This window comes from Moschus berezovskii, chromosome 17, assembly GCF_049115385.1.
Source record: "Moschus berezovskii isolate FMDL1 chromosome 17, NW_MosBer_1.0, whole genome shotgun sequence".
Lineage (NCBI taxonomy): Eukaryota > Metazoa > Chordata > Mammalia > Artiodactyla > Moschidae > Moschus > Moschus berezovskii.
The window spans coordinates 33863211-33891198 of record NC_142476.1 but is presented as its reverse complement, the minus strand read 5'-3'; the positions used below and the strand labels follow the sequence as shown (position 1 = coordinate 33891198).

Below are 27988 nucleotides of genomic sequence, written 5' to 3'. Positions count from 1 at the left end.
CAACGCCTAGCAGGGTCCCCTTGAGAAAACGGCCTCCGGATGGAAGCAGACCAACTGCACTTTATGAAACTAACAGGATGGGCGACCACTCTACTCAGCAGACACAGGCGGAGGCGCAGGGCTGGACAGTTGCTAGGGTTTTCTTTTTTTCCCTTGTTTTAAACAGTTAATGTGCTCGGAGAGCCGGCCTAGACGCTGGTGTAGAAATCTCAGCCAAAGTCTTCTGTGAAAGAAGACGCCACGGAGGGTGAAGAGGGTAGCTCCGGCGGCCCCATAGTCCGCGTCCGGCTGCGGCCAAGTGGCCATGAACAAGCTGGCCCCGAGGGGCTGCAGCGGGACGATTCAGGGGCCATGGCATCAGGGTCGCATGTGTCACTGCAGTGATTTTCTCCTTCTCTTCTGAAAGAAATAGCAGCACCTTGGTGTCATCAGCCACCTCCACCTCTGCAGGGGCTGTGATAGGGACACTGAAGTGACCGGCAGTGGGTCGTCGGCATTCAGCTGCCTGTTGAGGGAGTTCAGTGCCTTGTTTCTGCAGGGTAGCAGCTTCTCTGCGCGCTGGAGGCTGCGAGGGCGGGTCAGTGGGGACCGTGCCACAGGCGTGGGGAGGGGAGCCGTAGCCAACCACGAGGCGGCTGTGGTCAGAGGTGGTCGTCCAGCTCTGGAAAGAAGTCCAGGCGCCACACGTGGCGCAGGTACAAGGCCGTCTCGTCCCGCAAGCTCTCGCGGAGCGTCTCGATGGGCGTGGCCCGCTTGGTGTCCGGGATCTTCTGGGAACCTTTCTTTGAGCATGTGGGCCTTAAGCCGCTGGCCGCGTGGGCTGCCGTGCAGGAATCACAGGAACCGGTGGCCCAGGGTCTCCGGGTCGTCTTGATGGCTCTGCTCCTGCCCAGGTACCTGTTGATGCTCAAGCAGCGCACCGTGCCCTTCACCTCTTGTGCTTGCGGTACGGGATGTGATCCTTGGTCTCGGGGTCGCTGGACTCCTCGGCCAGGTGCAAGTTGATGCTGTGGGTGGTGTGCTGCTGCTTAGTGCCCGGCGCCCCCCCGACCCCGAAAGGTCTCGGGCTTCACATCCGGTAGATGAGGTTTTGGTGTGCGTGTTCTCACTCCAGGCGGGGGACCAGCAGGATTGTGATTGTGAGCACTGTTCTGAGCATGAACGTGCAGTTGGAATAGAACAGGTCCTCCACGCCGAGCAACTCCAGCTTTGAGCGTTGTGCTTCCCCCACTGGTCAAAGGAGTGAGGACGCCCTCTGTGTCGCTGAGCTGCTCTCAGAAGCAGTCCTCCAGGTACATACAGCTGCGGCGCAAGGACTTGATGGGTTCTGACTTGATAGCCAGTATTCATTTGTATAGAGATTCTTTTCTAGCCGAAGTTTCTAACTGTTGCTAAGTGGCTGTCTACTCTCCCCAAACCTCTTAAATGACCCAGTCTGTGATTTAGGTTCCAAGAGGTCATGAAGTGAACCCAGATCACCTTCTATTAATGTTAAATGAGCCTGTAAATGCACGTTGGGCAGCAAATCAAAACCACTGTTAGCAGCTACTCTAACTGAAGAAGTTCCTGTCTGTTAAAGGACCAACTGCCCTTTCATAAAAGACCACTTCTTTTTTCTATGAATAATACATAAAATAGTAGGGAAGAAAACACATTTCCATTAAGCAATATCAATTTTCAACACACTGGATATAATCTCTTATACCTCTATAATTAAAAATTAAACACGAAGTATTATGTTGAAGAAACTCCAAAGCTGATTTTTATGTACTCTCTTTTTTCTCCGAAAACCTCATTCTTACCAGCCTTTCAATATAATTATATTCGAGGGAAAAAGTGGCAGGCAGAAAAGAATAAATCAACATATAATCTTCCTTTAAAGTCCTGGCTTACATTTTATGATGTGTACAGGCTGTTTAAAAAAAATCAGGTCTGAAATTTTCCACAATGAACATATGCTATCTTCCATTATTTTGCTATTTTAAAGGAAAAATCATGCAACATATCAGATCTGTTGTATTCCTAGACAGAAGAGACTTTAGTTTACTGTGCAGACTTTCATTGACTGTGTGGGTTTCTATTAACCTATTTCTAGATCTTAACAAATAGCTGGTGCTTAATGAATATTTTTCTGAATAAATAAATACTAATATTAAAAATAAAGACTAAGAAGATATTTGAGGATGGGACAATTCAATGTTTTGCCAATATTATTGCCCAGTGAATTTTCCCCTCCTCTGCTCCACTTCCCTCTTTACTAAATAAAGGCAGAGCAATTTCAGGGAAACTATCATTAGGAAGTGGGAGGATTCTTCTTACTGTTGTCCTTAATTCACTTGGGACAAGCATTCTCATTTATTTAAGAAAGTCCGTTGAGTAAAAGTCCATTACGTAAAAGTCACTGAACTCAGGAAAGTATGGGCATCTATCTTCTTAGGCTATGAAAGTAAAAAGTAATAATATATTACAACAAAAAACTAGGTTATATGCATTTCAATCAACATACCCAAATTGATTAAAATTCAAATCACAGGAGTTTTAAAGATTCTTACTGTCTTGGAAAATAACCCTTCCTTTTGAAAACTGTGGAAGCTGAGGTAGAAGAAGTTAACTGATAGTCCCAAAGATACAGAACTAGTAAATGGCAGAAAGACTTGTTCTCAGGTACTAATTCCAATTTCAACACATGTTCTATTTCACCTCATTCTACTATAAACCCCTTAGTTCTTTATAGACAGACAATAAAAATTAGTTAATGCAGATGATGATGATAATGAAATTTCACTGTGCTGGAAACAGGGACATGAGGTCAGTTAGCTGGCATTTGGTGATGCTTTTGTTAAGGTAGAACATTTATTATTCTCTCTCTCTGCATATATAAAAAAAAAAATCTATGTACTTTGCTAAAAAATAAAAAAAGCCTTAGGCAACTAAATATCATTCATTAAAACATTCAAGACAAGTGACAGCTTCTAGTAATACATTTCCAGAACAGAACAGACAGGATAAAGATAGCTTAGAAACTGCATACATAGAGAATTTTTCTACTGATACCCTAATCCCCTGCTGGCCAATTTTTAAAAGTGGGCTTTTATTGTACTATAAAAATGAACGGGCTGAGGCTTTCACAACCGGAGAAAGGTTGGTACCTGCACGAAAAATGTTTTGCCTTTCAGAGTCCAGGATGAGACAAATCCTTGTTACTCTTGGGTGAGGAAAACTAGCCATTGTGATAGAATTGGGTATTGAAACGCCATTTGTGAGTAGCACATACACTATAACATAAGCAAGATAATTCCATTTCTAAGATGATTACTGACGCAAAGTTGCTCCAGGGGTCCTTTCCCAGTGTAACCACTAATATGACCTTGTCTTTTCAAAACCAAAGACCCAGCTTTGGAGAACTGTTTGACAGTAGCTTTGAAAGCTCAGCACTTTATATTCCAGAAATTCCAGTCATCAGTGGATACCTAACTAATGTGCATTCGTATATGAGTCAAAAAACATTCACAAGAATGCGCATAGCAGCCCTATTCAAAACTGCCCCAAACTGGAAACTACACAAATGGCCATCATGAGTAGGATGGATAAATACATTGTGTTATAGTCACACAACGGAGTACTGTTTCACAGTGATAATGAGTGAACTAGAGCTACTCTCAATGACACAAACAAATTTTCACAAAAACATATTATAGAGTAAAAGAAGCCACCTACACAAAAAGTTTGAACCCTATGATTCTGTTATATAAAATTTCAAAGTGATCCAGTTAATCTGTGGCATTACAAATCCAGTTAAGGCTTCCCCTCACGGCGGAGGGGGTAGGGGTGGATATTGTTTTTTTTTTTTGGGGGGGGTGCTCATTCTGTTTTCTTTCTTGATCAGGGTCCTGGTTATACAGGGTTGTTATCTTTGTTTAAATGCGCTGACCTTTATGCTTATGATTTGTAAGTTAATATGAGTGTATGTCTATCTCATTTTAAAAAAATCGAGCTCTGAACATTTTCCTATAGAAACAAGACAGGGCGAGAGTGACACATTAGAAGAGATGCCCCATTAGTAAGATAAAGAATGACTGCACCCATAGGCAGCCTCCTCTCCCTTGCCCTGTTTTACCCTCATCATTGCTTACGAAACTGGTCATCAGCCTGTAAATGAGGAATACAAATGTATAAATGTCACATTCTTATGCAGGAACCAAGGCACTCACTTCTTTTTGCCCCAAGGCAGGATTGAGTCTCAGTTTTCATATACTAAAAATGGACCTATTAGGGTAATGAGTGAGTTCATGTCTGTCATTTCAAGTTGATTGCTGGCAGTCTGTGTTATCTGAAATGTGTCCCACTAATTAGAGAGAAATCAGATAAATTCAGGGAACATACATCATTTGGGGACATGGACTAATTGGGCATTTGTCCCTTGTGCTCCATCTGTAAGGACTACTGAAGGAACACAGAGGTCTGTCCTCAAGAATTAATAAACGGAGGAAAGAATAAACTTTTAAGTACTTATTATGAGCCAATACAGTGTTAGGCATTTAAATAATCTTCACAGTAGCTTTCCGGGGCAGGTAATACTGGCCTCACTTTACAGAGAAGGAAACAAACTCTGAAAGAGGATGAATCCTATGGAAGTTCTACTGCTACTAAGGGAAAAGAGATTCAAATTTGGGACCATTGACTCCCCAGGCTGTTTTCATATAGTAGAGTTTCTATGTAGATCAACAGCCCTTTGGCAAAATGTCTGTATTCTTTGGAGAAAGATATGGCAACCCACTTCAGTATTCTTGCCTAGGAAATCCTATGGACAGAAGGGCCTGGCAGGCTACAGTCCATGGGGTCACAAAAAGTCAGACACGACTGAGAGACTAAATAACAACAATCAGATTCCTTAGAGAAAAGAACCTAAGGATTCTTTTCAACTCTGCTTCAAATCAATCCAAACACCAGGGAGTATTCCAAGTGCAAGAAAAAACAGAGTTTTGCCTGAAAACAAGAAGTCTTAAATAGCTGGGAGTAGTGAAGGTTTAAATTTTTCACAGTTGTCATCACTGGGTCAGACAACTTTCTCAGTCAACCCCAATAGTCTTTCAGAAATGATGGTATCCAAGGGGTGGTCTATGAAATACCTTCCAAAAGGCAGTCCTCAAAATTTTAGGCATTCACATTCACGTTTAATGCATCTAACTTCCTTTAGACTCAAGAAGGAATTACTCTTAGCACTACAGAACTGGCCATGATCCAAAGAGGAAGAAGGAACCAGTGGTGCCAACCCAAAAGACTTTAGAGAAACCACAAACCGGATGTATTGCTTTGAGGTATCAAAACTCCAACTGGGAGCAGACCTTGCCTGAAAGCTATTCCCTGACCATCGTGGCTGTTGCTATGACCTAGAATAAACATCTGATTCTGCCTGCCTTAGCTTTCCCACACTGCAAAAGGATGATAAGAACTCCTGCCTGTCCTCAAGGACGTTAAAAGAACCAGTTAATGTTTGCAGGAAGAAGCACCATGTAAGTGCAAAGTGACCACCAGTTCAGGGAGCCTTGAGCAAGGCAGGTTGGAGTTGTTCTTGCAGAGATCATATGTGTTCTCACCTCCCAAAAGAGAAGGTTTGAGAGTGACCTCCTACCTCATCATAAGACACAAAAGCAAATGGATGATGTAGAGATATATTGGGGGACTGAATGAAGAAGTCAGAAAAAAATTAGAGTGAAATTTGCCAGGTTAAATGAGATCTACAGTAGCCCTGTCCTGACATTGAAAATAACAGGCAGCATTTGTCCTCTGCGTGCTCTCTGGCAGGGTCAGCGGGACTGGGCACTGGGAGAGTTGAATGAAGCCACACTGGAGGGTTGGTCAGGAGAAAGCAGCCACAGAGACTCTGAATTAAAACTGATCTAACATGAGAACACAGAAGAGGATACACTGAGTTACAGAGATGGAGCAGCAGGCACTCAGTGGGTCTGCAGAAACAGCAAAGCGATAGATAAATCAAACGTAGTAGCTGGCTTCTGATCAGGTGACTCTCCTCCAGTGCTTCCATCAGGTGGCAAGCAGAAGTGAATACTAAGAACAAACTCCCGGACTCCGAGTTAGGTCATTTTACATGTTTATCAAACCAGTCAATCCTAAAGGAAATCAGCCCTGAATATGCACTGGAAGGACTAATGCTGAAGCTCAAGCTATAATACTTCGGCCACCTGATGCAAAGAGCCAAACCACTTGAAAATGCAGGCGGAGAAGAGGACGATAGAGGAGAGGATGAGATGGTTGGATGGCATCACCAACTCAACGGACGTGAGTTTGAGCAAGTTCCGGGAGGTGGTAAAGGACAGGGAAGCCTGGTGGGCTGCAATCCATGGGGTGGCAAAGAATCGGACATGACTTAGTGGCTGAACAACACATGTTTACCACACAGTCCTCACCAGCCCCTGAGAAGTAGGTACTATCATTTTTCAAGAAATGAGTTCAAAGTGAAAAAGTAACTTGCCTAAGATAATGACATCATTACTAAAATATAGGTCTGATTGACACAGGAGCCCTTACTCATTAAACTGGGTCCTCCATCTCATCGCAGTTATTCACGGTGTCAACTAGCTCTAAGCAGACTCCTAGGCCAGCTCAGTTAAACATCCAAACCATGGTACCTGGCTTTAGAGTTAGAGTGTATGGCCTGAACTTCAGTAACTCATCCAACAAGCATTTGAAGAGGGCCTGCTATGGGACAGGCTTGTGCTAGCTGTGTATAATGCAGGCAAAAGAAGATCGACTCCTTGACTTTGGTGATGTCCTTCAGCGCCAACAAGCACGGTGGGGTAGTCATTCTGGGCAAGTGCTCCACAGCACAAACCTCAGCCATAGTTGGCGAGATGCATAACCAACCACCAGAGGTTATAGCCCCTTGGAAGCCATTCTCAAGGAGCCCCTCAGCAAACAGAGAATATTCTTTAATCTTAGTTTTGACAGTTCTATATTAATCTCCCGAGGATTATGCAGCTAAAATCTGCTGCATGTTCCTTTACTTTTAATTACAGTCCTATGAAAGGTTTGATTTTTTTTGGGGGGGGGGGGGAAACAACTAGTAAAGTTACTGCAGAAGAAAAAAGTTCTTAATAATTTATTCATAATGCTATTAAGACAAAGTCATGTTTTATTGGGCTCTATGTGTTTATGTTGTGATGCAGAAGTCAATAAGAGGGAGCTTTAGTAATATATAATATCTATTAATATTCTTCACATATGTTCACCAAACAATGTCTCAGCATCAGTAAAGGATTTCAATAATTAAAAAGTATGATTTTTCCCAATTTAACTATTTCCTATTAAAAGGATGCCACAGACACTTATACTAACAGCCTCTCATTCCCAGTGAAAGCAATTGCACTTTAGGGGGAGAGAGAATGAAATGAACCATAGTCCAGGAAGGGGCTCTTGTCTCCATGCTGATAACTGCAAATGACCTTGAGGTCTAGACCCTTCCCTCTTCATCTGCAGGCTGAAAAGATTTAGATGAGGCGATAGCCATGTCTTCCCCTGCTTTCCAATTGTGAAATAGTACTCCCCTGGGCCTTATCTTTATCCCTCCTTGATCACTGCTACCTTTTGTCAAGGATCTTTTTGAAATGAGTTTCTTGTTTTCCCAAATGGGCCTTGCTCTTCCACTGCTTAGCCTGGCTCACAGAGTTAATAGGCAGAATGGAGGCCCACCGGCTACAGAGACAAATGATGGCTCCCTCTCTGACTTGCCGTTTGCCCTTGATCAGAGAGTCACTTAGGAATTCCAGGCCCATCATTTCCTCACTGATGGGGGATTAGGTGACAATACTTAGCTACCATGAAGGAGTGAGAGAAGATTAAATAATATGCTTGTATGGGACTTAGCCAATACTTGATGGTACACTGGATACTTGGTAATAATTAACTTTTGAGTCTCAGAGAACTTACCTGAAATACCTTCCTGATTCAAGGACTAAATGGTTCCATAAGAGGGTTTAATTCTTTTTCACTCCTGAAAAAAAACTGTGCCACAAACTAAGAGCTTGATATACCATTGCGAGCATGAATTTCCTTCACCTTAGCTCCTCAAATCACTGACGAATCACAGTCACTATGTTTCACACTCTAAAATCATTTTTCCCGTGTTCCTTTATAGACAGATGCTTGTTGTGCTATAAACATAAAGGGAACGCGTCCTGTGGGTATTCCGACACTGTTAAGACTCCTTCTCCACTATAACTAACTGGGCCATCCCACTATGATCTGGAGAACACAACCCGGCTTCATGGAAAGAGCTCACATTCAAGCAGGAACTCAGACTCGATGAGATGATGATGATAATTACTGTTAGCGCTGACTGAGGAATTAGTCTATGCCTGCATTGTTCTGAGAAATTTTCACTTATCGAGTCCTTTATTCCTCCAGACAACCCTACAAGCTTGTTACTACTTTCATGTCCATTTCACTGTGTAAAGAACGTGCAGCACAGGGAGGTTAAAAGCTTCAGAATGCCACGTTTCCAGGAATCAGTGCACACCAGATTTAAACCCAAGCAATTTAGTGTCTGGGCTTTTAATTATGCTACTCTCCAGAGTTGGCAGGATGATCTGAAAGAATATACCAATATGTAGAGAACTGGCCATACCGAAGGCACACAGAGAACAGCATTTTATGCTGTTTAGGTTCAAATCACTCTTTTCTTAAATGCTGCTGCTTTTCCTAATTGACGGCGACAAAGACTCATACTTTATAGTCCTCTTCTCCACTTTTACTCCCCACGTCTTTAGTCCCACTGGTCTCGCTGCTATCTCAGTCCACAGGCACAAGGCTGGGCGGCATCCATCGACATGAACCTCCTCTCAATGTCACCTGGTAACTTCCCCACGTCCGCCTCTCACAGTTCCACTTCTTCATCTATCAGTTTCCTGTCTGAAATAAAACTCAGAGGAACACGTCCCTCCCCCTTTCCCTATGCCTCCATCACTATTTGTACAGCTTCAGCTTCTGACAAACCTGTCCCTTGTTTTGTAAGATATGTTAAGATACACTAAAATTTTAGGCTGTGATACCTTACCCTGGTAAAAGAAAGCTCACCTTAAGATTGCAGACTCCTTATTTCCTGAAATTCACTGATCCAATCACTAAAACACCATCAGCTTATTTGGCTCAGGTAAGCATCAAGCTGAATGGTGTTCAAACAGATGACAGCAGTGGTGAGGCAGATAGCAGGTCTTAGAAGACACCATTCCCAGAAGATAATCATAGTAATCTGCTGTCATCATTCCCTCACAAGTCCAGGGAAAAGGGCAGCATTAAAACCCATGTAGAAGGCAGAAATTTTGAAACTTGGAGAAGTACATGGTACACTTGAATCCTGGGAACTGGTGGCAAAGCCAAGAAATAATGAAGTAGCAGATGGCAGGCCGTCAGCAGAAAGGTGGACCCTCCCACTGCCTCACCTAACTAATTTAGGGCAGCTGGTAGTTTATCTAAAGACCATTTTAAAATCCTGCAGTGCCTTGCTCCTCAAAATGTGGTCCATGGACCAGCTGCACAGACATCACTTGGGAACATGTTTGAAACGAAGACTCTCAGGTCCCTCCCCAGACCTCCTGAGTCTGAATCAGCATTCAGTTCAGTTCAGTCGCTCAGTCATGACCGACTCTTTGCAACCCCATGAATCACAGCACGCCAGGCCTCCCTGTCCATCACCAACCCCCAGAGTTCACTCAAACTCACGTCCATCGAGTCGGTGATGCCATCCAGCCATCTCACTCTCTGTCGTCCCCTTCTCCTCCTGCCCCCAGTCACTTCCAGCATCAGAGTATTTTCCAGTGAGTCAACTCTTTGCATGAGGTGGCCAAAGTATTGGAGTGATAATCACGATGGTGTGATCACTCACCTAGAGCCAGACATCTTGGAATGTGAAGTCAAGTGGGCCTTAGAAAGCATCACTAGGAACAAAGCTAGTGGAAGTGATGGAATTCCAGTTGAGCTATTTCAAATCCTGAAAGATGATGTTGTGAAAATGCTGCACTCAATATGCCAACAAATTTGGAAAACTCAGGAGTGGCCACAGGACTGGAAAAGATCAGTTTTCATTCCAATCCCAAAGAAAGGCAATGCCAAAGAATGCTCAACTACCACACAATTGCACTCATCTCAGACACTAGTAAAGTCATGCCCAAAATTCTCCAAGCCAGGCTTCAGCAATAAGTGAACCATGAACTTCCAGATGTTCAAGCTGGTTTTAGAAAAGGCAGAGGAACCAGAGATCAAATTGGCAACATCCGCTGGATCATGGAGAAAGCAAGAGAGTTCCAGAAAAACATCTATTTCTGCTTCATTGACTATGCCAAAGCCTTTTATCTATTCACTTCAGTTCCGTTCAGTTCAGTCACTCCATCGTATCCGACTCTTTGCAACCCCATGAATCACAGCATGCCAGGCCTCCCTGTCCATCACCAACTTCCGGAGTTCACTCAAACTCACCTCCATCGAGTCGGTGATGCCATCCAGCCATTTCATTCTCTGTCGTCCCCTTCTCCTCCTGCCCCGAGTCCCTCCCAGCATCAGAGTCATTTCCAGTGAGTCAACTCTTTGCATGAGGTGGCCAAAGTATTGGAGTGTCAGCTTTAGCATCAGTCTTTCCAATGAACACCCAGGATTGATCTCCTTTAGAATGGACTGGTTGGATCTCCTTGCAGTACAAGGGACTCTCAAGAGTCTTCTCCAGCACCACAGTTCAAAAGCATCAATTCTTCGACGATCAGCTTTCTTCACAGTCCAACACTCACATCCATACATGACCACGGGAAAAAACCATAGCCTTGACTAGACGGACCTTGGTTGGCAAAGTAATGTCTCTGCTTTTTAATATACTATCTAGGTTGGTCATAACTTTCCTTCCAAGGAGTAAGCGTCTTTTAATTTCATGGCTGCAATCAGCAGCCGCAGCGATTTTGGAGCCCAGAAAAATAAAGTCTGACACTGTTTCCACTGTTTCCCCATCTATTTCCCATGAAGTGATGGGACCAGATGCCATGATCTTTGTTTTCTGAATATTGAGCTTCAAGCCAACTTTTTCACTCTCCTCTTTCACTTTCACCAAGAGGCTTTTGAGTTCCTCTTCACTCTCTGCCTTAAGGGTGGTGTCATCTGCATATCTGCGGTTATTGATATTTCTCCCGGCAATCTTGATTCCAACTTGTGCTTCTTCCAGCCCAGTGTTCCTCATGATGTACTCTGCATAAGTTAAATAAGCAGGGTGACAATATACAACCTCGACGTACTCCTTTTCCTATTTGGAACCAGTCTGTTGTTCCATGTAGAGTTCTAACTGTTGCTTCCTGACCTGCATACAGGTCTTAGGCCTCCTTTATTCCATAATCATTCTTCCCTCCCTCCCTCCTCCTTTTTTATGCCTTTGATTTTTTACTAAAACCCGATCATTTGTCCTAGAGCATGTCCCACATTCTGGGATTGCTTTATGTGGTATCTTTTAACGTGTTCCTTAACTTTTTTTGTCTCTTAAAAGTTTGTACTGAGATACACATAGCATGAAATTTAACATCTTTAACTATTTTTTAAGTCGACATTTACAGGACATTAAACTACATTAACATTGTTGTACAATCATTGCCCCCGCCATCCATCTCCAGAATTCTCATCTTCCTTAACTGAATCTCTGTACCAGTTAAACAGCAACCCTTTCTTCCGCACAGCCCCTTCCTCTCAACCCATGGCAGTGATCACTGTTCTTTCTGTCTGTGAATCTGATCACTCTAGGAATAAGTGGAATCATACAGTATCTTTCCTTTGTGACTGGCTTATGTCACGTAGCATAATGCCCTCAAGGGTTATCCATGCTGTAGCATGTGTCAGCATTTCCTTCTTTTTAAGGTGGAATAATATTCCATTGTATGTGTAGAACACATTTTATCTATTCATCTGCTGATGGGAAATTGGGTTCTTTCCACATTTTGGTTATTATGAATAGTGGGTAGTGCCAACTATTGGGTTGGGAAAAACAGAAGGAAAAGGGATGGCAGGTAAAGGGAGACAGGTAAAGGGAAACAGTAAATCTAGTTTGGAGCATGTTAACATTCTGTGCCTCTGAGATATAAAAATGCTCATATTTGATAATTAATTACTATACATTCAGCTTTTGAGTTCAGAAGAACATCTGAATTGGAGGACTAGATTTAGCAGTTGTGGGCATTTAGGTAGCAATGAAATCAACAGAGTAAATGAGGTGTTGGAGAAGACTCTTGAGAGTCCCTTATACTGCAAGGAGATTCAACCAGTCCATTCTAAAGGAGATCAGTCCTGGATGTTCATTGGAGGGACTGATGCTGAAGCTGAAACTGCAATACTTTGGCCACCTCATGCGACGAGTTGACTCACTGGAAAAGACTCTGATGCTGGGAAAGGTTGGGGGCGGGAGGAGAAGGGGACGACGGAGAATGAGATGGCTGGATGGCATCACCGACTCTGTGGACATGAGATTGAGTGAACTCCGGGAGTTGGTGATGGACAGGGAGGCCTGGCGTGCTGTGATTCATGGGGTCGCGGAGAGTCGGACACGACTGAGAGACTGATCTGATCTGATCTGATGGAGAACAAGCAGAAGATCTAGGACTGAGACATGAAAGTGGTGAGGTAGAGAAGGATGAGGGATTCCCAGCTGGCTCAATGTAAAGAATCTACCTGCCGATGCAGGAGACACAAGTTCCATCCCTGGGTTGGGAAGATCCCCTGCAGTAGGAAATGGCTACCCACCCCAGTATTCTTGCCTGGAAAATTCCATGGATAGAGGAGCATGGCAGGCTGCAGTCCATGGGGTCACAAAAAGAGTTGGACATGACTTAGCGACGAAACAACCACCACAAAAGAATGATGAGCAAGAAAAGGAGACAGAACAACATAGAGAATAATGAGAAGAAATTCAACAAAATGTGGGCCTATTTGATTCTGCACAACATCTAGCATAGAGAGAGGATGTCAGGCCTCATCAGCTTGGTAAAAATTAAAATTGACAATAGACATAAGTGAAATTCTTTAAATTACAGATATTGACTTTTCAAATACAGTTTGCTACATTTAAAAGTATTTACTTGAAGCTCACAGAAAATAGGTTGTAAATCTAAGGAATTCATTTGTTCAGGAAATAGTAGAGGAATATAGATACTTACTAGGAAAGTGTGCATGAAATCACTGATGCTATACTTGTGACACATTGCTAGAAGATGTTTGAGACACACCTGATAAAACTCTCAAAGTGGTTTTAAAGGAGCTAAATTGTGTTTCACACACACACACGCACATACACTATCCCAGGGGATAGACAATTTCACTGCATTGGATGTGAGAATGCTCTAGGATAGGATTTTTTAACTCCAGTACTTAGCAGAACACTGTCTATAAAAATCACTGTTGAGGGCTTCCATAGTGGCTCAGTGGTAAAGAATCCGCCTGCCAATGCAGGAGAAATGGGTTCGATTCCTGATCCAGGAAGATTCCACATGCTCCAGAGCAACTAAGCCTGTGTACCACAACTGTTGAGCCTGTGCTTTAGAGCCCAGGAACTGCAACTGCTGAGCCCAAGTGTCACAGCTACTGAAGCCTGCACACCCTAGAGAAACCCACACAATGAGAAACCCATGCACCGCAACAAAGAATAGCCCCTGAGAAATAGCACTAGAGATAGCACTAGAAATAGCATTAGAGAAAAGCCAGTGCAGCAGCAAAGACCCAGCACAGCCAAAAAATATATATTTTTAAATACTGTTGAACAAGAAACATGAGACCTCAGTTGAAGAAGGAAAGTGTTAGTCACGCAGTCGTGTCCGACTCTTTGTGACCCCATGGAGTATAGCCACCAGGTTCCTCTGTCCATGGGATTCTCCAGGCAAGAATACTGGAATGGGTTGCCATTTCCTTCTCCAGGGGATCTTCCCAACCCAGCAGACATTGATAAGATTTCAGGAAAAGCAACCTGTGACTGGAACTTGTTTAAAACTTTCAAAATTGTAGAATGCTAACGAAATCAAGAGGCTATAGAATATCTTCCTCTAACATTGTTTAAAAAGCAGAAATGGGTTCTCATCTGTCTGGTATTGTAAGTACAGGCATGACTCAAGATAAAGAAGACAGACTTGAAAATATCTCATGGGTCCTTCCTTTCATAAGATTATATGATGTTCTCCAGTTTTACCGCTTTTGGTGGAAGAGCTTTCATCTTTCCAAACTACTAAAATAGATAGCCTGACCAGGTTTTTCAGACTGACTGATTTTTCCACTTCCTTGAAACACTCAGTTGAAGGCATCTTTCATCTTTCATTCTACTTCTGAATATTTCCCTCTTACACTGCTGATTATCATTCACTTGTTACTCGCCCTTCCTTCTCCGTCCTTTCTCTACCTTATTTATCTACCTATCAGTTCAGTTCAGTCGCTCAGTCGTGTCCAACTCTTTGCAGCCCCATGAATTGCAGCATGCCAGGCCTCCCTGTCCATCACCAACTCCCGGAGTTCACTCAAACTCATGTGCTTCACTTTGGTGATGCCATCCAGCCATCTCATCCTCTGTTGTCCCCTTCTCCTCCTGCCGCCAATCCCTCCTAGCATCAGAGTCTTTTGAGGTGGCCAAAGTATTGGAGTTTCAGCCTCAGCATCAGTCCTTCCAATGAATACCCAGGACTGATCTCCTTTAGGATGGACTGGTTGGATCTCCTTGCAGTTCAAAGGACTCTCAAGAGTCTTCTCCAGCACCACAGTTCAAAAGCAAAAGCATCAATTCTTCGGCACTCAGCTTTCTTCACAGTCCAACTCTCACATCCATACATGACCACTGGAAAAACCATAGCCTTGACTAGACGGATCTTTGTTGGCAAAGTAATATCTCTGCCTTTTAATATGCTACCTAGGTTGGTCATAACTTTCCTTCCAAGGAGTAAGCGTCTTTTAATTTCCTGGATGCAGTCACCATCTGTATCTGAAGCCTGCACAAAAAAATAAAGTCTGACACTGTTTCCACTGTTTCTCCATCTATTTCCCATGAAGTAAAACACAACTAATATTTGATTTTTTTTTTCACTGAAGTCTACTGGTTTGAGAACTCAAAGTTGGTGGGTAAATTTAAACCATATATTGTAGCATGTGAAAAATTATTAATAAGAATTTTACTAGGTCAGAATTTTAATTCTTTTGGTTAAATGCCATCACTGAACTTAAAGAGGGAAGAAAATGTATAAAGAAAACTTTAAGTTATAAAGATCAAACAAGGACTAAGTTAGCATGATTTCCTAAGTGTAAAAATAGATGACATTTCATGGTTAATTTATTAAAACCATAAGACTGATTCATCAGTATACTCTTTGGCCTGGAGTGTCTAACCTAACATTAACTCCGATTCTGAAATAGTCAGTGAGTAATAGAGGATCAAAAATTATGCTTGTGTCACTGACAGGCAAACCTTCCTTTTTCCAGTGATGTTCCAGAGTAAATATTAGTTTCCATTATTTTGATTATCCTCCCAAAAAGTTTAGAATTATTTTTAGATACAAAGCAGGAGGAAGTAAATATGCACTAACACCTACCATGTGCAAGGTTCTATGATTTCAGTGCATATAGATTTTGACTTACTCTTTACAGTGACCCTAGTAGATAAGGACTTATCAGTTCTGTGTTCTACATAAGTTCACAGACAGTAGATAACTCCTCCTTCTAGGCAAGAACACTGGAGTGGGTTGCCATTTCCTTCTCCGGATAACTCCTCCAGGTCCTACTTTAGTAAATCGCAGAACTAGAATCTGGTTCAATATGCCAGCAAAGTTGGAAAACTCAGCAGTGGCCACAGGACTGGAAAAGGTCAGTTTTCATTCCAATCCCAAAGAAAGGCAATGCCAAAGCATGTTCAAACTACCACACAATTGCACTTATCTCACATGCTAGCAAAAAAATGCTCAAAATTCTCCAGGCAAGGCTTCAACAGTATATAAACTGAGAACTTCCAGATGTTCAAGCTGGATTTAGAAAAGGCAGAGGAACCAGAGATCAAATTGCTAATATCCATTGGGAAAGAAAGAAAAAGAGAATTCCAGAAAAACATCTGCTTTATTGACTAAACCAAAGCCTTTGACTGTGTGGATCACAACAAACTGATGAAAATTCTTCAAGAGATGGCAATACCAGACCACCTTACCTGCCTCCTGAGAAATCGGTATGCGGGTCAAGAAGCAACAGTTGGAACCAGACATGGAACTGGTTCCAAATTGGGAAAGGAGTACATCAAGGGTGTATATTGTCACCCTGCTTATTTAACTTATATGCAGAGTACATCATGCGAAATGCCGGACTGGATGAAGCACAAGCTGGAATCAAGATTGCCAGGAGAAATATCAATAACCTCACATATGCAGATGATACCACCCTTACGGCAGAAAGCAAAGAGGAACTGAAGAGCTTCTTGATGAAAGTGAAAGAGAAGAGTGAAAAAGCTGGCTTAAAACTCAGCATTCAAAAAATTAAAATCATGGCATCCGGTCCCATCACTTCATGGCAAATAGATGGGGAAGCAATTAAAACAGTGACAAACTTTATTCTCTTAGGCTCCAAAATCACTGCAGATGGTGACTGCAGCCATGAAATTAAGATGCTTGCTCCTTGCAAGAAAAGCTATGACAAACCTAGACTGCATATTAAAAAGCAGAGACATTACTTTGCCGACCAAGTTCTGTCTAGTCAAAGCTATGTTTTTTTCCAGTAGTCATGTATGGATATAAGTTGTACTATAAAGAAACCTGACTTACTTCACTCTGTATAATCGGCTCCAGTTTCATCCACCTCATTAGAACTGACTCAAATGTATTCTTTTTAATGGCTGAGTAATACTCCATTGTGTATATGTACCACAGCTTTCTTATCCATTCATCTGCTGATGGACATCTAGGTTGCTTCCATGTCCTGGCTATTATAAACAGTGCTGCGATGAACTTTGGGGTATATAGGTCTTTTTCAGTTCTGGTTTCCTTGGTGTGTATGCCCAGCAGGGGATTGCTGGGTCACATGGCAGTTCTATTTTCAATTTTTTAAGGAATCTCCACACTTTTCTCCATAGTGGCTATACTAGGACTCTGTGGGAGAAGGCGAGGGTGGGATGATTTGGGAGAATGGCACTGAAACATGTATATTATCATATGTCAAATGAATCACCAGTCCAGGTTCAATGCATGATACAGGATGCTCAGGGCTGGTGCAATGGGATGACCCAGAGGGAGGGGATGGGGAGGGAGGTGGGGGGACATTCAGGATGGGGAACACATGTACACCCGTGGCAGATTCATGTCAATGTATGGCAAAACCAATACAGTATTGTAAAGTAATTAGCCTCCAATTAAAATAAATTTATATTAAAAAAAAATACAGGACCCAGCAGAGCAGGCAACTTACAAAAAAAAAAAAAAGAAAGAAAGCTGAACGCTGAAGAATTGATGGTTTTGAACTGTGGTCTTGGAGAAGACTTTTGAGAGTCCCTTGTACTGCAAGTAGATCCAGCCAGTCCATCCTATAGGAAATCAGTCCTGAATATTCATTGGAAGGACTGACGCTGAAGCTGAAGCTCCAATACTTTGGCCACCTGATGCAAAGAACTGACTCATTGGAAAAGACCCTGATGCTGGGAAAGATCAAATGCAGAAGGAGGAGACAACAGAAGATGAGATAGTTGGATGGCATCATCAACTCTATGGACATGAGTTTGAGCAAGCTCTGGGAGTTGGTGATGGACAGGGAAGCCTGGTGTGCTGCAGTCCATGGGGTCACAAAGTTTTGAACACAATTGAGTGACTGAACTGAACTGAGACTCTGGACAAGCCCTGAGCAGGTGCACCATTGTCCACTTTAGAGAAAAGGAAATGTGAAAGGTCCCCTGATGCCAGCTTGCTTCGAGTATGGGCTCAACGGACCAGGAAATAAGCCAGCATCTTGCCTTTAATTATGAAGTAGACATAATTTAGAAAAAGATTGCTGTGAAAGCCTGGCTGAGTTTGAGAGAGGGACGATCGATCAAGCAAAGTGGAATTCTGTGTAACCCTCCTATACCACTTGAAAAGACCAGCTTCTATAAAAGCTAGCCTTTTAGAAATGGGGGCATACTGTATTTCACTCAAAGGTTCTTTAACGAGAAGACTAGGTTAGTGGGGAGACTGTGTGTTCATTCGTTCTCATTGGCAGCCACTTGAAATGAATTAGTTCCCTGAATTCTCACAACCACCCTGGCATTATGACTTTATACTGGAGAGGTTGTGTCTCAGAGAAATTAGGTATTTCTTGGTCAGTGTCATGAAGTAATGGAGCTAAGGTGTGGATCTATGGCTAAGTCCGAAGACCAGGCTTTAGCTCCATTATAATGCCATGGAGAGAAGGCATGCTGCAGACAGTTGCAGCAGTGCTTCTCAGCCTTCAGAGTGCATATAAACCACCTGGGATCGTATTGAAGCACATGTCTAGTTCACCAGGTGTGGGATGGAGCCTTAGAATCTGCATTTCTGAGAGACTCCCAGGTGATGCTGATGCTGCTGGTCTGCAGTCACTCTTAAGGCTAGAAATGATGACAGTGTATTTACGAAGCGACTCCTACAAGTATATTCCCAACCCGGGCGTGCTTCGGCTAGATGGCTTCAGTGAAACTTTGTGCTTTCTAAAATATCCAGTTAGTGCTCTAAGTCAACAGTCCCCAAACTTTTTGGCACCAGGGACTGGTTTCGTGCAAGACAGTGTTTCCATGGACAGAGTCAGGGCTGGAGGAATGGTTCAGGCAGTACTGGGAGCTATAGGGAGCAGCAGGTGAAGCTTTGCTCCCTCACATCCTGAGGTGCAACCCAGTTCCTAACAGGCTGTGCATCGGTACCAGGGGTTGGGGACCCCCTGCTCTAAGTGAGAGGGTGCTGATTGTCTCTGCTATAGATGCTAAGACAGAGAGAAAAGGTGGGGTTGAGGGATTAAGTGTTCCCCAAGTGTATCACTCTAGGCCCTCACTTCAGTTCTGCAAGCATCTGGCCAACTGCTCAGCAAAGCAAGGACTCCAGAGCAGCTCTGAGCAGTTCCATTTGTACGGCAGAATTTTGCTATGTCTCCTGAAATCCTGGAGGCCACAGCAGTTCTCCAATAAGCAGGATCCCATGTGACAGGCCCACATCCATAGTAGTGGGCGGAGGGGCTGGCCACTTGGAAGTGTTTGTTACAAAGTTGTTTTGCGACTGTTTACTGTGGTCCTCTGTTCTGTTTTGCATTTCACTTCTTCTTTCCTGCTCCACCCCATTCCCTCTCTCCCGCCCTTATAGGAGCCCGATGACAAGGGACCCTCCTCCATGTCTATGAATCAGGCATCAAGGCGGCTTCCACAAATGTTCTCTATTTTAGTGGAAACCGACTTCATAGCAGATTGCTTTGGGCCACTGCGGTCACTTAGGTGTCTACCTAGTCTGCGATAATTGCTTCATTTCAGCAAGAAAAAAAAATACTTATTACCATGTTTCTGCAGCTCACAGTGGCTTTTGTGTAGAGAATCTTGCACATCAAAGGAAGAGAGACTGTTGATGACACACATACCAGCTATTTCCAGAACTGCTGGCTCCTCCCTGCCACGCCTCCTCTGTGGGCCAGCTGAGGCCCTGCTCACCAGGAGTGAGTTCCTCGAGGACACTGGGCATCCACCTGTGTCTGGCAGGGGTGGGTGCCACCTGGCGACAATCAGCCTGGGAACACGGACTCAAAGGCAGATGCGGGTAATGAGGTCCAGTGGGGGAAATGGCTTCAAACTACTCTTGATCAATATTGCCACAACGAGTAGATTTTGCTCCCTCTCAAACAGGCAGCTCTGCTTTCTCTTCATCTCACATCCCTAATGCCCCTGGGTCTGAGATGTAGCCGGGGAAAGGGGGGTGGAGGAGAAACACACGAGGTGCAGACATCCTCCTATTCTAATAAGATAGCTGTGCTACCTTTTATCTCTACATTTCATGCAGCTTAGACAGTCCCGGGGCAGCCCAGAATCCTTTCCTCGTTTCCCCTTTTCAAGTTAGTCTGTTATCATGCCCAGTGCTCTTCTCATTAATTTTTTTTTCCTACATCATCTCCTGCTCCTCCCTCTGCTATGACCTCTCTCCCCCGGGACTGGTTGTGAAGGTTCTCTTTCATTTCTCTTTCTGAGGCAGTCTTTGTAGAGCTAACTTTAACTAGCCGACCAATTCTTTCCTAAGCCTCTACAAAGCATCTCCTGAAAAGGGACAGGCAAGCATAAGACAGAGCCGACCCACGTGAAGCCTCAGCCCTCTCCTATCTCCATCCTTCTCTGCAAACATTAAGCCTTTTCCGGAGATGACCTGGAAACTGCCTCTTTATCACAAGGGGTTCAGCCTCCAAGTGGCACCGGGCAGCCAGTTCGCCATAGGAGATAATAAGTCATAACCACTGCACAGAGACAATAAGTCATAACCACTGCACTTGCTCCAAATCAGGCCATCAGCACCTAAGGCTGCTTCTAGTTTCCATGTGGCAGAAAAGAGACCATTTTCTCTCCAGAACTGCTGCTGCTGCTGCTAAGTCATTTCAGTCGTGTCCGACTCTGTGTGACCCCATAGACGGCAGCCCACCAGGCTCCCCCATCCCTGGGATTCTCCAGGCAAGAACACTGGGGTGGGTTGCCATTTCCTTCTCCAATGCATGAAAGTGAAAGTGAAGTCGCTCAGTCGTGTCCGACTCTTCGTGACCCCATGGACTGCAGCCTACCAGGCTCCTGTGCCCATGGGATTTTCCAGGCAAGTCTCCAGAACTAAAAGGGATCATATATAATATTAGGGGGCTTCCCAGGTGGCACTAGTGGTAAAGAACCTGCCAGCCAATGCAGGGGATGTAAGAGACACAGGTTCAATCCCTGGGCCGGGAAGATCCCCTGGAGAAGGGCATGGGAACCCACTTCAGTTTTCTTGCCTGCAGAATCCCATGGACAGAGGAGCCTGGTGGGCTAAAGTTCATAGGGTCCCAAAGAGTTGGACAAGACTGAAGCGATGGAGCACACAGCACACGTATAATATTATGACACTCAAGGTTCAGTGATTGACGTCTTAAAACACCTTGGAGCCAGGATGAGCTGGGTGACATGTCTGTTCTGGAATTGATTGTTCTCATGAGAAGCATACCAGACCATTCGAGCTGGAAAGCCATTTTCCACTGTCACCCTTTTGACCTGGGATTTGTTCTCTTCCACACCTTCCTCTACTGCCATCATGTTTCCTCTGAATGTGCCAGTTCTGAAGCTGGACTTGTGTGGCTTTTTATCTTTTCTGTCTCTCCACTTCCCATGCACCTCCCTGGCTTAAACTCACTTCTTTGCTCTCACTCACATGTATTCAACCACCACCCTGCTTCCAGAAGCTAATCTCTGCCCTGATACCATTTTTCAGGCCCTCCCAACCTTGCCACACTCTCCCAATTCCGGCTACAGGATTCATCTGTATTCCATTAATGCCCTGCATTAACTGAGTATGTAGACAAGCCCCACCTAATCTCCATAATTATTCAGTAGGTGAAAAGGGAGTGGGGAGTTTCCCAAAGAAACCTAAGAGAGTGAGTTCCAATTTAAAAACACATAACTCTCTGCATGGCAGGGAATAAACTTGATTGATGGTAAATTTGATATAATAAATTGGAGACAGTAAAATTGGTCAAATAAAAAAGTGTTGTAAGTATTTAGATAAACTCTTAGGGGAACAGCCCCAAAGGATCGATGCAAAGAAATGATGGTGGGGAGGTGACAAGATACCCCCTATCTGAGTTAAATATAATTCAAAGCAAACATGTTACTTGACAGAACACAAAAGGAGTACAAGTTTAGGGATTAAGTATGTTTGCTTTGGAGCCAGACCACCTGGGTTGGTTCATTACTTTGCAATTACTAGCTGGGAGAGTGAGGCAAGTTACTTAATTTTTTTGAGGCTCACTTTCCTTATATATCACATAAGGACAATAATACCCATCATAAGGTGGATGAACTTCTTAAAAGAACACTGCAAAGTGCTTGTTTAGCATTGTGCCTAATGCATAATAATTCCATCATGGATATTTGTTTAAAACCCTTTGTTCTTATCAGATCAGACTCTTGAGTCATGTGGACAGTGGCTCTTACATGACATGAATGGCTCACACATACTTTTTATTTTTTAGTTGAACTTTTTATTTTGAGATAGCTGTGGCATGACATGCTGTTGGGAGAAACAGGAGAGATGGCCCATGTCCTTTCCTCAGCTTTCCCCAATGGCAGCATTTTGCAGGACATTTTACAGTATGAGAGTATGGCAGTCAGGATATCGACAATGGCGCAAACAAAGCACTGATCTCATTCAGAATTCCTAGTTTACTTACACTCGTGTGTGTGTGTGTGTGTTTGGTTGCAAGGGTGGTGTCAGGCATCCACCACCACAGTCAAGACGTGGCAGCAGTATTCCAATTAAAAAGAAAGATGCACAGATGTTTCATTACCACAAACATACATGCTTTTTGGCCAGTAGCTTTACATTTTTCTTTTTAATTTTCATTGCAGTATAGTTGCTGTACCATGTTGGCTTAGATGCTACTGTACAGCAGAATGAATCAGCCATACAGATACATACATCCCCTCCATTTTGGACTTCCAGCCCATTCAGGTTACCATAGTGCATTAGGTCGAGTTCCCTGTGCTATATATTTTTAATGTTAGGATTTTAAGCAGCCTAATTTGGGTGGCCACAGTCAAACGCTCATTTCTGCCTTTCTTCTGGTTCTGAGTACATTTTATCAGTGATGCTCACGGATTTTTCCCGAGCCAGCTGTTTATCCTCCAGTGCACACGGTTCAAGCGCAGCAGTGAGCACTTGGCCATCAAAGATTCAGAGCCCATGAAAAGAGGAGGAGGAGTGGAGGAGGGGGAGAAAGGGTAGGAGGAGGGAGAGGAGGACGAGGAAGAGAGGGAGGAATAAGAGTGAGGGCAGAGAAGAGAGAGGAGCAGGCAGGGCCGCCCCTTCCCCGCCCAGGTCAGGAGAAGCACCCCCTCCCCAGTCTTGATGCCACCCCCATTTCGCCCACAGGGAGTATCTGGTGATCAGTCAGTTCTGATTTTCTGATTTGCTCTAGTCCAGAGTCTAAAGGGAGCCTGTTCTGACTCATACTGAAGTCTGAATATAAACATAAGACCATGGGGATTATGATTTAGCTCCCCCCCCCACCAATCCAGACCCTATTCTGGTGAAAATGAAATGGAAAGACACATATAGGGGAACACATGTGCAATTATGCTTTTGTGAGATTGAAGTTCAGGTTCAAACAGTCTTTTATAATTATAAAAATACTTGGCAAGTACCTAAAAATAGAAAAAGCAAAATAATAATCATTCCTAATCCTATCACCATAGATAACTATCATTAGCGTTTCTGGAGTGTAATGTTCCCTTAGGTTTTTTTCTATGCAAATATATCTATATGTGCAATGTTGAATTTTATAAAACTTGTATCGTACTACATAGCAATGTGTATCCTGGATTTTCCCTTGTTCGGTTTCTAAGTCATGTCCGACTATTTGAGACCCCAGGGACTGCAGTAAGCCAGGCTTCCCTATCCTTCACTATCTCCCAGAGTTTGCTCAAAATCATGTCCATTGAGTCAATCATGCCATCCAACCATCTCATCCCCTGTCACCCACTTCTCCTGCCCTCAATACTTCCCAGCATCAGGGTCTTTTTCAGTAAGTCAGCTCTTCAAATCAGATGATCTAGGTATTGGAGCTTCAGCTTCAGCATCAGTCCTTCCAATATTCAAGGTTGATTTCCTTTAGGATTGTCTGGTTTGATCTCCGTGTGGTCCAAGGAACTCAAGAGTCTTCTCCAAATTGAATATTATGAAAAGGATTTTCCCTGGAATGTCTTATTATTGGGTTTCCTCCATGTTTCGAATATACTAAATACTGTGTAAGATGCATTTAGAGAGGCATAGTTTATCCAACTATTCCCCTGATATTGCTTAGACAGTTTATCCACTTCTATTTCTCAGGGCACCTGCATCAATGTTGCTTTCATCATTTATGTTCAGTTGTCTTTTAGTCTTGTTTTTGAATGACGATTTTAAAAAAAAAAACAAAAAACTAAAAATTTCTGTATTATCAGTGTGGTTTTCCACTCAGTGACATAGCCACATATCCAAGTTGATCTAATCGTGGTTGTTGTGAGATTCCAATACGTAGAGGGCCTTGAAATGTGTAGACTTCTTTCTGCCCACATTTCAACCAACTTAATATTTCTATAACACTAATTCTTTCCTAGAACTCTGGAAACACAAGGTAAAATCTCCAACTTTCAGGAAAGGGATTTAAAAAAAATGTGCTTGTTTCTATTTGGCTATATGATTTGGTTAAGAAAACATGGGGGGAAATGTTTTTCCATTTGTTTCTATGCCAGTTCTACCCTCTAGCTGGCCAAAACAAAGCAGTCGCATAAAATTCCATGAGATCCTTTCCCATATACACTATACCACTACTACTAGGTCCCAAGCATGTTAACATGGGTAGGACATTATAATTCTGAAACAGTGTTCATGAAAGTCTTCTGGAGGGCCAGGTGAAAGATCCAATGACCTTCCCAAAGTACCTCGACACCTAGAATTCCTAGGAATCCATGAAACCCAAATGTAGGACTATCAAGTTCTCACTCTGTCTAAGCTGACTTTCGTCCTACTTGGGACTCTGCAGCCATCACCAGGCAATGATGAAACAGGGACAGGCAGATCATGATGTTAGTACGTCTTCCGCCTCACAGCCATTTACAGAAAGAAGCCCTCTTTCCATAGATGAAATCTGAGACTTTATTAGTAAGACTAAATATCATCTTCATGTATCATGCTTGACATTATTACACTAAAACTGCTCAGACGCTTTACTGAATTTTATGTGTAGATGAAAGCTGTATCTTATGCTTCTTTTCTCAAAATCAAAATATTTTTCTTATAGAAACAGCTAAGAGTTTATTGTTAAGCTCACAAACTTACTTCTCTGTATAAAAAATGTCTTTTCTCAACTTTGATTTCCTCTGAAGCCAACCCTCTTCTATCTTTTCATTCACTGCCAAATTCCTTAAAGCACTCTGCATCCTGCACTCCATTTTGTCATCTGACGTTTTCATCTTCCTATAATGTTTCCTGCCTCCACCATTCTACTCACCTGACTAGCAGGTCTTGACTGTCTAATCCAGGGGACTCTTATCAGCCTTTGCCCTTCATGGTTTTCCACCAGACTCAGTTATTTGATTACATTCTCAACCAGAAAACACTCCCCTGACTTCTTTGACTCTCCGTTGTCCTACTTTTAGTCTTGACTTCCCTTCCCAGTTCTCAAGCTTTTGAATTTCCTACTCATAAGAAGCAAGCCTTCCTCAGACTCCGTGTCCCATCCCTATTAGTCTTCATGCCCTCTGCAGGAAACCCAGGGCCCCTGCTCTGTATGTATTTGTTACTACCTTTACCCTAACACCTCCCACATCCTTCAGGCCCTTCTCTCCCAAACTGAGCTCGACTCCCCAGTTGTCCCTTTGAGTATGCACACGAATTTCCCAGCTGCACCTTAGATTCAACTTTTCCAAAAGCAAAGCTATTGTCTTTCTGTTCTCAGCCGCTCCTCACCCTCAACTTGGAAGCAACTCCTCCCTTGCAGTTCTGGGCCTTGGTGAACAGCAGGCTGGTTATTTGTAAACATACCGGGGACATTTTTGACCCTCGCCCTCACATTTACTCAGTGACCAAGCTCTCTGGAGCCTTCCCCGGACCTCCCATTCACAGACCTTGTCCCTTCTCAGCTTCAGTTCACAGGTGTTCACTTGAACTTTGCTTTCTACCTTGCATCTCTTTCCTGAAATCCTTTCCATCTCCCCTTTCATCACGCCCAGAAACAAATTCTTAAATTTGTTTTCAGAATTTAAACAACTGGTAGAATCCCATTCACCAGCTATCTACTGAGGATCTGCTGTGTGCCAGGCCCGGGTTAGCCCTCGGGATATATGAGAGAACAAAGGTGACAAAAAGCCTCCCCTGGTGCACCCCACGTCCTGTGGGAGCTCACAGAGGATAAGCATCCAGCATGGATTCCGTCCTCAAACAGCTTCCCTGGCTACTCGTTTCTGCCTCGCCCACCACCACCATGGAAATAAAATCCAGACTGTGAGGCATGATGATGCTGAAGATTCTTCAAAGCCGGGCGCCGGATTTCCAGGTGTCTCACACCGCGTCTGTCCTCACGGCACCGTTCACCGCTTCCCAGGCACACGCACCACAGGCCTCCTCCCAGCCTTTGCCCAGGCTGTTTCCTCAGCCTGGACTGCCCTTCTCCTCCATACTGCAAAACAGCCATCATCCTTTGAGGTTCTACATAGATGTTACTTTCTCTGTAAAGCCTTTCTGTTCTGGAAGCCCTGGGGCAAATCAAAGCGAATCCTTTCTTTCATGCATGTTCATAGCATGTTTATCCTGTCAGTCGTTTCACACTTACAGAATGTGTTATACGTGAAGCATGGAACTCGATATAGGTCTCACTCTCTATGTATAGATATTTATGTTTGTATACACACAAATATATATACATACACATATACAGCAACTACTTCATTTTCTGTATTATATTTATTTATAATGCCCCACCCTCCATCCCATAAACACAGTAAATTGTAAGATTCTTCCAAATAGGACTTGTTCTTTTCCGTATTTATTTCCCCATCACATCGTGTTGAACATAGCTGTTACATGCATGGATAAAAGACCAAATATATATTAGTAATAATACTGAGTGTGATAATGACAATCTGATTATTTAGTGAATCTAGGTAATAAAATAATTTTTGTATAAAAGTGCAATCAGTTGAGGCAATTTTCTTCTTTAAGGATGACGGGTGTTATTTTTCAATTATCACCAATTAATATGCATGGCGTGTTCACAGGATGACTGGTGCTGATCCTAGGAGGGGCTCTATGGACTATTACTGAGGTGAGCCTCGCTTTCCAGTGCTCTGAGAGAAGTAATTTGTCTTGATATTCTTGGTGTCACTATGCAAATTAGTATATCCCTAGGAGCATAAAGAAACCAGCTAGTTAAAGTAAAGACCACTAGGTGGTTCAGAACAGGTACATCTTTCTTTAAAAAAGTCATTACACAGAGTCAAACTAATAGTGGGATGTCTTAGAGAGAAAGTATTGTAATCCCCAAACAAAAGGGTTTTCAAACAGTTCACTACAAGCTGTCTTTAAAAGGCAGTCCTGACCATCCTCTGAGCCTCTCACGGTACTTGCTTTGCTAGTATTATCTTTCCACATAAGGCTAGAAATGCATTTCCCCCTTAAAACAAGTGGGTAAGTGAGCCCCATAAAAGACTGGGAAATCCTGTCAGTCTACAGACTTTTATGTGTTTGTTTGCTTATTTTTGGCTGTGCTGGGTGTTCGTTGCTGCCATGGGCTTTCTCTAGTTGCAGCGAGGGGGGCTACTCTCTAGCTGTGGTGCACAGGCTTCTCACTGTGGCGGCTTCTCTTGAGGAGCACAGGCTCTAGGCATATGGACTTCAGTAGCTGTGGCTCCTGGGCTTAGTTGCTCCGAGGCATGTGGGTTCTTCCCAGACCAGGGATTGAACTCGTGTCCCTGCGTTGGCAGGCGGACTCTTAACCACTGGACCAGCAGGGAAGTCCCAGTCCACAGACTTAAAATCAACCCAAAGAAGTAATGCTGCAGCCAGAAGCTCACGGGCTGATGGGCAGAAGCTCCGGAGAGGGCAGAACCTAATGGGAGACAGGCTGGGGGAAGGGGGTGCTGGGGTCTCAAAGACATGCCAAGAAACAAAATCATAATTTGCTTTATTTCCTGCTGTAAAGATATTTTTTCCCACAGGAATTCCCTTCTTCTCACATTCTCCACCTGGAAAATTCCTGT

General features: G+C 43.4%; 1 protein-coding gene and 1 pseudogene across 1 annotated transcript in view; both read right to left on the bottom strand.

Moving 5' to 3' along the window:
- ASTN1 (astrotactin 1) overlaps positions 1-27988 on the bottom strand; it is a 366450-nt gene that overhangs the window by 283836 nt on the left and 54626 nt on the right. The gene's annotated exons all lie outside the window — the stretch shown is intronic.
- On the bottom strand, positions 373-21289 carry LOC148775110 (casein kinase I-like; annotated as a pseudogene).